Raw genomic sequence first — 12,802 nt, forward strand, 5'->3', positions numbered from 1 at the left:
TCCCACCCGCACCTCTAACCTTCTCCACCAATGAGATTCAAACTCAGGAGCTCCTGTTTTCGAGACAGGCACTACAATCAGCTAAGCCACAGCGCTCACAGTGTAGGTACATTATATTGTGAGTGGGAAAAACCACACATATTTTGAATCGAAACAGAATCTTGTTTATTTAACCCATATCTCTTTCAGACAAATAAAATGGAAAAAAAAAAAAATCCTAATATTGGAATCGATACAGAACCTTCGATTTGACTAGCAACAGGGTTTCTTAAACTATGGTTGTAACCCAAAGTGGGCCTTGAGCATGTGAAAGGGGGGCGGAGATATGAGTAAACATTTCTAATCACACACTATTTCTTCTTAATTTTGGGTCGATCGAGGACAGTACATTTCCACTTGAGTCTCAAGCTGAATAACCTGAAGAAACTCTGATATAGAAGTTAGGCCAGGTTCTAGAACGCCGCCATGTTAGCGCCCATATAGAACTTTGTTCATGAAATGTTGGTTATTGTAACATATTTCATTTGTGGTAACAATATGTCATGTTGGGGATGTAACAATATGTCATGTTGGTGATGTAACAATATGTAATGTTGGTTATGTAACAATATGTCAGTTGGGGATGTACAATATTGTCATGTTGGTATGTAACAATATGTCATGTTGGTGATGTAACAATATGTCATGTTGGGGATGTAATAATATGTCATGTTGGGGATGTAAACAATATGTCATGTTGGGATGTAACATATGTCATGTTGGTGATGTAACAATATGTCTGTTGGGGACTGTAACAATATGTCATGTTGGTGATGTAACAATATGTCATGTGGGATGTAACAATATGTCATGTTGGGGATGAAACAATATGTCATGTTGGTGTGATGTAACAAAATGTCATGTTGGTGATTGTAACAATATGTCATGTTGGGGATGTAACAATATGTCATGTTGGTGATGTAACAATATGTCATGTTGGTGATGTAACAATATGTTCATGTTGGGGATGTAACAATATGTCATGTTGGTGATGTGTAACAATATTGTCATTGTTGTGTGATGTAACAATATGTCATGTTGGGGATGTAACAATATGTCATGTTGGTGATGTAACAATATGTCATGTTGGATGTAACAATATGTCATGTTGGGGATGTAACAATATTCATGTTGGTGATGTAAAAATATGTCATGTTGGTGATGTAACAATATGTATGTTGGGATGTAACAATATGTCATGTGGTATGTAACAATATGTGCATGTTTGGTAGTAACAAAGTCATGTTCATGTGTTGATGTAACAATATGTCAGTTGGTGATGTAACAATATGTCATGTTGGGATGTAACATATGTCATGTTGGTGATGTAACAATTATGTTCATGTTGGGATGTAACAATATGTTATGTGGTGTGTACAACTATTCATGTTGGGGATGTAACAATATGTCATGGTGGTGATGTACAATATGTCATGTTTGGGATGTAACATATGTCATGTTGTGATGTAACAAATGTCATGTTGGATGTAACAATATGTCATGTTGGAGGTAACATATGTCATGTTGGGGATGTAACAATACGTCATGTTGGTGATGTAAAAACATGTCATGTTGGTGATGTAACATACGTCATGGTGGTGATGTAACAATACGTCAGTTGTAGTACAATACGTCATTTGTGGGATTTGTAACAATATGTCATGTTGGTGATGTAACAATATTATGTTGGTATGTAACAATATGAATGTTGGTGAGTAAACAATACGTCATGTTACGGTGATGTAACAATATGTCATGTTGTGTAATGTAACAATATGTCATGTTGGTGATGCTAACAATATGTTCATGTTTGTGATGTAACAATTACGTTCATGTTGGTGATGTACAATATGTCATTGTTGGTGATGTAACAATATGTCATGTTGCGTGATGTAACAAATATGTAATGTTGGCTGATGTAACAATACGTCATGTGTGTATGTAACAATACGTCATGTTGATGATTGTAACAATATGTCATGTTGGTGATGTAACACTACGTCATGTTGGTGATGTAACAATACGTCATGTTGGGATGTAACAATATGTTCATGTTGTGATGTAAAAATATGTCATGTGGTGATGTAACAATATGTAATGTGGTGATGAATAAATACATCATGTGGTGATGTAACAATACGTCATGTTTGGTATTGCTTAACACTACGTTAATGTCCAACATGACATATTGTTACATCACCAACATGACATATTGTTACATCACCAACATGACATATTGTTACATCCCCAACATGACATATTGTTACATAACCAACATTACATATTGTTACATCACCAACATGACATATTGTTACATCCCCAACATGACATATTGTTACATCACCAACATGACATATTGTTACATAACCAACATTTCATGAACAAAGTTCTATATGGGCGCTAACATGGCGGCCGTTCTAGAACCTGGCCTAACTCTCTATATCAGAGTTTCTTCAGGTTATTCAGCTTGAGACTCAAGTGAGAAATGTACTGTCCTCGATCGACCCAAATTAAGAAGAAATAGTGTGTGATTAGAAATGTTTACTCATATCTCGCGCCCCACCTTTCACATGCTCAAGGCCCACTTTGGGTTACAACCCATAGTTTAAGAAACCCTGTTGCTAGTCAAATCGAAGGTGTCTGTATCGATTCCAATATTAGGAATTTTTTTTTTTTTTCCATTTTATTTGTCTGGAAAGAGATATGGGTTAAATAAACAAGATTCTGTTTCGATTCAAAATATGTGTGGTTTTTCCCACTCACAAAATATAATGTACCTACACTGTGAGCGCTGTGGCTTAGCTGATTGTAGTGCCTGTCTCGAAAACAGGAGCTCCTGAGTTTGAATCTCATTGGTGGAGAAGGTTAGAGGTGCGGGACCTCTGGGTTTCTTGTCCAATGGGTTTTGAGAAGGAGGTGAGGAGGACTCCTTTTAAGTGAGCTAGCTAACAAGAAAACGTTGACATTTAGCCAGAGTGTTCCCCTGTGGCTTGTCCACATCACTGTCTTATTGAGTAGCCCAATATCTCCCCCTAATGCTCAAGTTCAGGTAGCTCACTGTGATAGTATAGAGGTTAGTACTCTGTCTTGTGGCTGCAGCAGATTTGAGTCCTGATCATGGCATTGCATTACACAATGGCATGGCTAAAGGGCTGTATTCTGAACTAGTTAAAACTTACTGTGAAAGCTAAATAACTAGACAACTCTGCCAAATTCCCCCAGATCATGGTAGCTGGGCCCCCCCGACCTCCCCCTCATGGGTGCACAATTTGTTTTTTGCCCTTGCACTACACAGCTGATTCAAATAATCAAAGCTCGGTAATTAGTTGGTTATTTGAATCAGATGTTTAGTGCTAGGGCAAAAATCTAAATGTGTGCCTCCTGAGGGGCGCAGTGATCCAAGGCACACGCAGTGTTGTGGCGTCACTACAGCCTGGCGTTCGATCCCAGTCGTGACCGGGAGCCCCATAGGGTGTCGCACAATTGGCCCAGGGGAGTGTTTGGCTGGTTGGGCCTTACTTGGCTCATTGCACTCTAGAGACTCCTTGTGGCGTGTCGGGTGCCTGCAGGCTGTTGTCAGTTGAATGGTGTTTCTTCTGACACATTGGTGCAGCTGGCCTCTGGGTTGAGTGGTTGTTTAGACGCGTGGCTTGGCGGGTCATGTGTCGGAGGATGCATGACTTGACCTTTGCCTCTTCTGAGCCTGTTGGGGAGTTGCAGCGATGAGACAAGATCATAATCATGAAATTGGGGAGAAAAGGGGGTAAAAAAATATAATATGTTCACCCGGGGAGGAGAAGGAGTTTGGAGAAGGAGGGGAGGAGAAGGAGTTTGGAGAAGGAGGGGAGGAGAGAGGAAAGCAGAGTATGCAATTGAGATTCTCCCAATGTCACGACAAAAGGGCTCTTTTCGAATGAGTTAAAATGCACTAACTGTGTAATCTAAACTGTAAATCTAACTACAAACTGTGACATTAGCTGAACTGGCTAACAACTCAAGCATTTAGCCAGCTTGTACATGTCACAGTGCCAGTTTGAGTAGCCCAGTATCTCATCTCTACAATCAAGCTCTGGTAGCTCGCTGTGATCGTATAGTGATTAGTACTCTGCAACCCCGGATTTAAATCAGAGTCACAGCATTGCGATACACAATGGAAAATGGGCTGTATTTTGAAGTTAAAACGTTCTGTTTAATCTAACCGGTAAGGCTAACATGCTGACTAGATCAGGCGTTCGCATGCGCCATCGCGCGCATTTTGATTTTGCCCATCCACATCAGACGCGATCCCACCAAAGTGTCCGATTTCAAATATGCTTTTCAGCGAAAGCACTACAAACGATTATGTTAGGTCACACCAAACCACAATAAGCACAGCCATTTTCCCAGTCACAAAAAGCAGTCACAAAAAGCAGAAATAGAGATAAAATGAATCACTAACCTTTGATGATCTTCATCAGATGACACTCATAGGACTTCATGTTACACAATATATGTATGTTTTGTTTGATAAAGTTCATATTTATATAAAAAAATCTGAGTTTACATTGGCGCGTTACATTCACTAGGAACTCCCAGGAATCCCAGGTCCACAATAAATGCTTGATTTGTTCGATAATGTCCGTTATTTATGTCCAATTAGCTACTTTGGTTAGCGCGTTTGGTAAACAATTCCAAAGTCACGAAGCGCGTTCACTAAAACCTGACGAAATGTCCAAAAGTTCCGTAACAGTCAGTAGAAACATGTCAAACGATGTATTGAATCAATCTTTAGAATGTTGTTAACATATACCTTGAATAACGTTCCAACCGGAGAATTACATTGACTTCAGATGAGCGATGGAACGGAGCTGCCTCTCACGTGAACGCGCGTGGTCAAAGAATGTTCACCTCATGGCAGTGGTGACTCATTCCTGTCTCCTTCGTCCCCCCTTCACATTAGAGTCATCAGACAAAGTTCTACAGACTGTTGACATCTAGTGGAAGCCGTAGGAAGTGAATACTCATTCATATCTCGCTGTGATTTCAATGGGATCTTGGTTGAAACTCTACCAGCCTCAGAATTTCCACTTCCTGTTTGGATTTTTTCTCAGGTTTTTGCCTGCCATATAAGTTCTTTTATACTCACAGACATAATTCAAACAGTTTTAGAAACTTCAGAGTGTTTTCCATCCAATACTAATAATAATATGCATATATTAGTAACTGGGACTGAGGAGCAGGCTGTTTACTCTGGGCACCTTTCATCCAAGCTACTCAATACTGTTCCTGCAGCCATAAGAAGTTAATACATTTGATTAATTTGCAAGTCCAGAGGTTCTTAAACTTTCAGGATATTTTCTTTTGCTGGACAAAGATATGGGTTAAATAAATAAGATTCTGTTTCAATAAAAAATATGTGTTGCTTTTCAGACCTGCAATCAATAATGTATCAACGGTAAAGAGGACATCCTGAGTTCGAATCTCAGCAGGGGGTCTGAACCGGTTTTGCCTCGGGACCTAAATTGAACCAGGTTGTCTCAGTCGTGACCAAACATTTGCGAAAAATAATCCCCAAAATACCATCTGGAAAATATGTTTTATTCTATATTGATAGTACATGTAGCATTTATATGACAAAGGAACAACATTCCCACCTCTTTCATCTTCAATAATACAATTCTCTTGAGGAAGAATTTTTATAAACTCACTGTTTTGAGAGCACAAAATCAACCTAATAGTCCTACACTGAGTATACCAAACATTAGGAACAATTTCTTAATATTTAGTTACACCCAGTGGCGACCCGTCATTTTTTGAGGGGGGGGGAGGGGGCTTGTCTGTTTTGCATGTTAGTTTGGAATTAATACATGTCACATATCAGTTTTCAAACAATGTAAAATATATATATATAATTGAGTTAATAAAGCCTGCATAAAAACATGGTATCTTTTTGTTTTCTTGATTAAGGCAGCTCCAAAATGCAGGTATTTCAGCCTAGCTCAGTGCTTCCTGTGGTGGAGCAAGCCATCAGAAAATACGGAGCGTTGCGCCGTGATTGGCACAGTGTTCTGTCACTCATGGGAACACAACGTCACCGTCAAGTCTAAGGGTAGAGCAAGAAAATTCTAGCCCCTTTGGTGCTGCTATAGAGTTACATTAGAAGTGCCCATCCCCGAAGGCTCAAGGTCATTGACCACTGATTAAATTATGTCAAATCACGTTATATGTACAGTAGCTTTGATTGGAGTGATCATGTCAACATCATACATTCAAAATCGTAGCTAGCAGTCATCATCATGAATCAAGTTGACAATCTACTGGCAAATCCTTTTTAATCCTTGTCAAATGAAGAGAAAAAATTAAGATAAATTATAGATAAACGTATTGGTTCTCATCCGCCATTGGACATAAACATTACACAACAAGTTGGAAATCGTAAAATCAGTGGCTAACTGCAAGCATTGGAAAGCAATCACTAGCCTGCTATTCAGTGGTGTGGCTGTGTGATCACAAATCTGGGATTAATTTCATTTTAATTGTCTGCTTATATGCCCCTTTTATTTATCCTATGGTTCTGACTTGGTGTACAGGGAGAACACTATAAGAACGGCCCATGTTTTGAATTCTGTCACTGTACATTTGAAAAGTGCTAAACAAATAGTTATATTGAATGCGTCATAGTTTATACATCTCAATTGTCATTAGAAACCACATTTGTTTAAGCAAGTCTGCTATATCAGCTATTTTTTTTTTAAAGGCAGTAAATAAGGCTGAATTAACTGTTTCACTGCCAGACAAGGCTCCACTGATGCCAGGTGTAGTAGTGGTAAGATGTTGGAACTGCTGTTGGTACTCTGCTGTTGGGACAGCTTTATGTAGGCCCTAACAGTTTCTGGGCACCCTTTGCCACCGTTATAGTGCAATTAATGTCAATTAATTAAGCCAAATGAGAAATGCAGTGTCCTCGAACGACCAAAATTATGAAGAAATAGTGTATGATTCTGAATGTTTACTCATATCTCGCGATCCACCTATCACATGTTAATAACCGCTTTGGGTCCCAAACCATAGTTTAAGAATCCATGTCGAGAGTTCTTGAGTTATTCATGTCGAGACCCAAATGAAAAATGTACTGTCCTCGAATGACCATAATTAAGAAGAAATAGTATTGATTACAAATGTTTACTGATATATCCGCTACCCACCTCTCACCAGTGTTGCCAACTTAGCGACTTGTCGCTATATTTAGTGAGTATTCAGAAAAAAAACAAGATCGACAGAAAGAAGTTCATTTGTAGTTCTAAACATGCTAAGGCCTACTTTGCGTCCCAAAACATAGCTTAAGAAACCCTGTTGCTAGACAGTTGAAGGTGTCCGTATCGATTCCAATATTAGTAAATTACATCTCTTTTGTGATGTGATTTTGCTAGACAGAGAATGGGTTAAATGAATGAGACTGGTTTGATCAAAAGTTTGGGTGTTCACATCTGCAAAAGACATCACATTTATGGGTGCTGTGGCTTAGTTGGTTAAAGTGCCTGTCTAGTAAACAGGAGATCCTGAGTTCAAATCTCAGCAGTACCTTTTCAAGCATTTCATTGTACACATCGGTGGAGAAGGTCAGAGTGGAGGGCACTCAGGTTTTCTCACCAATGGGTAAGAGAATTAGAGAAGACGTGGGAGGGTGAAATTAGATATTCCAATGTCATGGAAAAAGGGCACTTTTTGAATGAGTTAAAACGTACCGACTGGTTAAAGCTCGACCGTTTCTTCGGTTTGTTCATTATCGAGACCAAAATGAAAAGAGTTTAGCCAGCTTGTGACATCACTTTCACAGCCTAGTAGGCTCTATCTTCTAGGAAGAAACAGCAGGAGGTAGTGTGGGAGGTGCTGGGAGTAGGAGAGGGACTCCATGGTATTGATCAGGAGGTAGAGTGGGGGAGGTGCTGGGAGTAGGAGAGGGACTCATGGTGTTGATCAGGAAGAAACAGCAGGAGGTAGTGTGGGGAGGTGCTGGGAGTAGGAGAGGGACTCTGTGGCCTTGAAATGTCTGAATCAGTTCTTTGGTTGGAGGATTCTTAAATGATCTGTACAAAATTTGTATTTGAGGTTACGTGACGCGCCACACACATGGCAACCACACGCATTTGATCGGTGGTGGAGGAGCACTTCCTTGATTCCACACGCATGAACAACGGTGCCACCCTCAAGAAGATCGGAGTGGCGGTGGGAGGCTCCAGGTGAAGCTGTGCGGGCGGGAGCTGAACACCGATGGGAAAGTTGCGACTTTTGAGATGCGAACACTTTCAATGAGTTTGAGTCAAACCCGGCGAGCGCATCACCAAGCTGGTCCTCTGTGGGGAACGGCGCCGGCACACGTCTGGGTGCCATCAAGTTCATGACGAGTCAGAACCGTCAGTTCTTTTGAAAAAATGACCAGCTTGGGAACTGAAGACTGAGTACACCATAGATGTGGGGTCTGGAATCTGCCTGGGGCTGCAGGGCAGGTCTGGCTCGGACATCGACTGCATGGCTTCCTCTTCATCAAAACATGAAGTCGTCCGTAATGACTGACATGGAGTATCCCACCCTGTCCCTCTTCAAACCCCAGGTGTGTAGACAGCTCACGGAAAACTCTACCGATGCTCTAACATTAAGGGGGCTGTCCACTTTAAAACATGTAATCCAATATGGGGGTCGACATTCATCAGGCATCTCATTTCTAGGACAGTCATGCCTTATGTTTAATTGGCCTTGGTCAGTAAAATAGCCCCAACACCTTTTTTTWAAATGTTTTTTTACCTTTACTCATACGCATATGTCCAAGATAGCACGCACACACCTGTTATTTTTGTTGGCATTCTAAAAATCTATATCAGTTATTAAATTGTCTTTGTCTTGTTTGAACAACTTGTATCTTTGTTGATTTTAGGTGACCCCAGAAAATGTGAAATCCGTGTCTCACCACAACGACACCTCCTTGGTTCAAGAAGAGTCCATTGCATAGAGCAAAACCCTGACCAAGACTTCCTCCTGGTCCGTCAGCAACAAAATGGAGTCCACCTTGAGTGTGTCGGTCAAAGCAGGGATCCCAGATCTGGTCGAGGTGACATCAGGGTTCAGCTTGACCGTGGGAGTGGAGCATTCCACCAGCCTGCAGAAGACAGAGACCATAACAGAATCGGGTACCATCAACCTGAAGATCCCGCCAGGGAAGACCATAGATGTTGTGATCACAGTGGGGAAAGCAAATATCGACCTCGACTACAGGGCCACAGTAAAAGTGACCTGCATGAATGGCAGTCAGCTGGTCTTCCCATCCAACGGCATCTACACTGGTGTGACTTACACTTCAGTGAGGATGTCCACAAAGGAGAGATGAGTCAAGTGTGTGACTTTATGAATAAAAAGTGCAGTGATAGAAATTGAGACATTACTGATTCTTTGTGTGCCTTTTCTGTTATTATGATCATCTTTGAGTGATTCTAATTGAACCCAGTTCTTTGTCTCAGAGGGTATAACAATAGGTGGGTCTTTCCTACAATCAGGTGCCTTTTGTGTCCAATGACATGTTAAAACCTGTTTGGGAGAAGGGGGAAGCATTTTCACTTTTGGCAGAATTATTGAACAACATTAATTTAAAGATGTTTATTATGGTTAGACCCCCATTTCATGACATGTTAATTTAAAAATAAAGGAGAGCCGCACACTCTAGGAGCTCAAATGCAAAAATATTTAATTTACCAACGTTTCGACAGGCAAGCTGTCTTCATCAGGGTACAATCACAGACACTGCGGGATGACTCGTTTATATAGTGTCAAGACACACAGGTGTCTGTAATCGTGGCTTAATATCATTGGTTAATTTCTCAAAAATTAAAATGGCATAGAAAGAGCAGCATACAATAAATACAAATGGATAGCATACGATCATAGACTCACTTAASACCACAAACAACCACAATGGCAAAGTCACAAGAATGGCTTCAGATCAAAGTTCACGTTGAGACCGAAGGGAGCAAGGGTCTTTAAGTTAAAGATCCAGGCAGCCTCTCGTTTTAACAATAAATTATCAAGGTCACCCCCTCTCCTAGGGAGGGTGACATGTTCGATGCCAATATAACTCGAAATCGAGTGGCCTGCCTCCAAAAAGTGGGCCGCAACTGGGTAGGTCAAGTTTTGGCACCTAATGGTGCTACGATGCTCTGAGATACATACTTTTAATTCACGCTTTGTTTTACCCACAATTTTTACCACAAGGATAAGTTATAAGATAAATAACTGCCTGAGTGGAGCACGTAATAACACCTTTGATTGGGATCGATTTCCCTGTTTGTGGGTGTTTGAAGGATCTGCATTTATAAGTGCCATTGCATTGAGCATAGCCATTACACTTATAATTTCCATCCAGTAGGGGCGCAAATAGACGTTGTTCAGGAATATCTTTGGGTGGTAAATCAGTCTACCAATTGGTGTCTCAGATTTCTGCCCCGCGAAAATACGACCAAGGGAAGGTCCGAAAACACATTACCGAGACTATCATCGGATTTTAGAATGTGCCAATGTTTGTGAACGATTCTCTTAATTTGTTCAGAGCGCTTTGAATAGCGGGTAGTTAGAATGCAAGAATGCGTCTTTTTGCGAGACTGCCCTTGAAGAAGGTCATGTCTCGTTTTGTTTTGAATTTTCTCAATGGCAATATTAATCTGATCATTTTTGTACCCCCTCTCCTTGAACTTTCTTTGTGACTCAGCCATATTTCTGTCGAAATCTGATTGTTTTTTTCAAATTCTTTTGATTCGACAGAATTGGCTGTAGGGCAAACTATTTTTCAAGGGAAGTGGGTGACAGCTATCAGCCCTCAACAAACTGTTACGATCAGTAGGTTTCCTGTAAAGATCAGTGTATAGAACATTATTTTCACACAAGATCAGAAGATCAAGGAAACTGATTTGACGTGTATCAGATTGCATAGTAAATCTCAGATGTTCAGAACAGCAGTTAAGAAAAGCATGCAATGCCTGGAGCTGTTTTGCATCAACCCCTCCATAGAACAAAAATATCATCAATATACCGTTTCTAAATAATCCCCTCCTATACAAAGGAGGGGAGCTGTTCTGCGAGTGGTATAATAAAAAAGTAAACAAAAGTTGATAAGAGGGGTCGACACTGCGTCAATGCCCGCTACAATAGGGCGCCCTGGAGGTTTTGTAACATTCTTGTGTAATTTCGGCAAAGTATAGAAAGTGGCAATTTTAGGGTGTTGAATAGCCAAAAAGTCATGTTCTTTTTGGCCACAACCTAAATACCCATCTAGGACAGTTAAGATAGTATTCTGAAATTGGGAAGTGGGGTCACTTCTGAGTTTCTTGTAAAAGGTGTTGTCAAGCAGCTGTCTATGACACTCATTTACATAAGCTGTCCTATCCATAAGTACAACCGACCCACCCTTGTCAGCAGGACGAATAAGGACTGAGGTATCGGATTGTAAATCAAGCAAAGCTTGGTTTTCAATCCTTAGGTAAATTGTGAAAGATTGATGATCTACTGTTTGTATTTCAACAAAGTCCTTACAATATCGTCTCGATAGAGATGATTTGCGATTGGATTGTCGGTAATCAAAAAATGAAAAACTGCCATTGCTACCTGTAAAAGGAAGGCCGAGAAGTATGTCAGGTGCAGGCAACATACTTGGCTTTCAATAGAAACTGCAAGACAGCTTGCTGCTCTGTCGAAACGTTGGCTAAATTAAATCAATTTTTGCATATGACTCACTAGAGTGCTCCTTAAGTGACATCTGAGCTCCTTTATATTAAGTTTTCTACTCCTAGACCAGCAGCAAACACCTCGCCTAAATAGATGTGCGGTTTCTTTTTCCTTTTTCTCTACATTTTACATTACATTTAAAGCTCAACTTTAGCACCGACGCGTCCTGATCCACGAGCGACTTCACAAGTTGGGTGCATTCCACCTATGATTACCAGTGGAACAACACTTTACAAATACGTGCATCTTTAGCACGCTAGGGGCGGCGGGGGGGTAGAAAGGATTACTATACTCCTATCACTCAGCTATTCCTTTAACAAAGGTGGGGTTTCAGGTTTCCACGGAAGTGTGGTGACTTGAATCACCTATCCGCTGACACCTGGGCGCTCGTGGGGGAGTTTGTTACCACCATGGGGTGCCAGAGCAGCGAACAGTTTGGACTGGGCTGAGCAGGGAGGCGTAACTCCTCAGAGTAGGGAGCGAGCAGGGCCAGAGTGGATTGAACGCCCCAGTGCGCCGTTGCGTGGTAAGGGCCTGATTTCAGAGGCCCTGAAGGTAACGGAGTGGCCGTTCCCCTTCCACAAGCTCCGATAGCAAGGCACCATAGGTCTTTGTAAGCGGATGCAGAAGTCCATAGACGAAGAGAAGTGGAGGAGCTAGAACGAGCAGTGGGTGACGTGGAGGAGAACTTGGGGAAGGTTGAAACACCAGACGGGCTGCGGCGTATGCTGGATGAGTTGTAGGGTTTAATCGCACAGGCAGGGAGCCCCAGCCAACAGCGAGTTGACAGTAATCCAGACGGGAGATGACAACGTGCCTGGATTAGACTGCGCACGCTTCCTGTGTGAGGCAGGGTCGTACTCTGACGAATTTGTAGAAGCATACGTAACAAGCAGAACGCGTGTCACCGCCATTGATGTTGGTTTGGGAGAAACGACAGGGTGTTGTCCAGGATCAACGCCAAGGTTCTTAGCGCTCTGGGAGGAGGACACAATGGAATTGTCAAGCGTGATGTCAT

General features: G+C 41.4%; 1 non-coding gene and 1 pseudogene across 1 annotated transcript; both read left to right on the forward strand.

Moving 5' to 3' along the window:
* Positions 1-7,528: 7,528 nt before the first annotated feature.
* trnat-agu (transfer RNA threonine (anticodon AGU)) lies at positions 7,529-7,602 on the forward strand. Its single transcript has one exon. It is a non-coding gene; the product is annotated as a tRNA-Thr (tRNA).
* A 603-nt stretch (positions 7,603-8,205) lies between these two features.
* On the forward strand, positions 8,206-9,450 carry LOC112070155 (aerolysin-like protein; annotated as a pseudogene).
* Positions 9,451-12,802: the final 3,352 nt, after the last annotated feature.

The sequence above is a fragment of the Salvelinus sp. IW2-2015 genome, unplaced genomic scaffold, assembly GCF_002910315.2.
Source record: "Salvelinus sp. IW2-2015 unplaced genomic scaffold, ASM291031v2 Un_scaffold1238, whole genome shotgun sequence".
NCBI classification, from domain to species: domain Eukaryota; kingdom Metazoa; phylum Chordata; class Actinopteri; order Salmoniformes; family Salmonidae; genus Salvelinus; species Salvelinus sp. IW2-2015.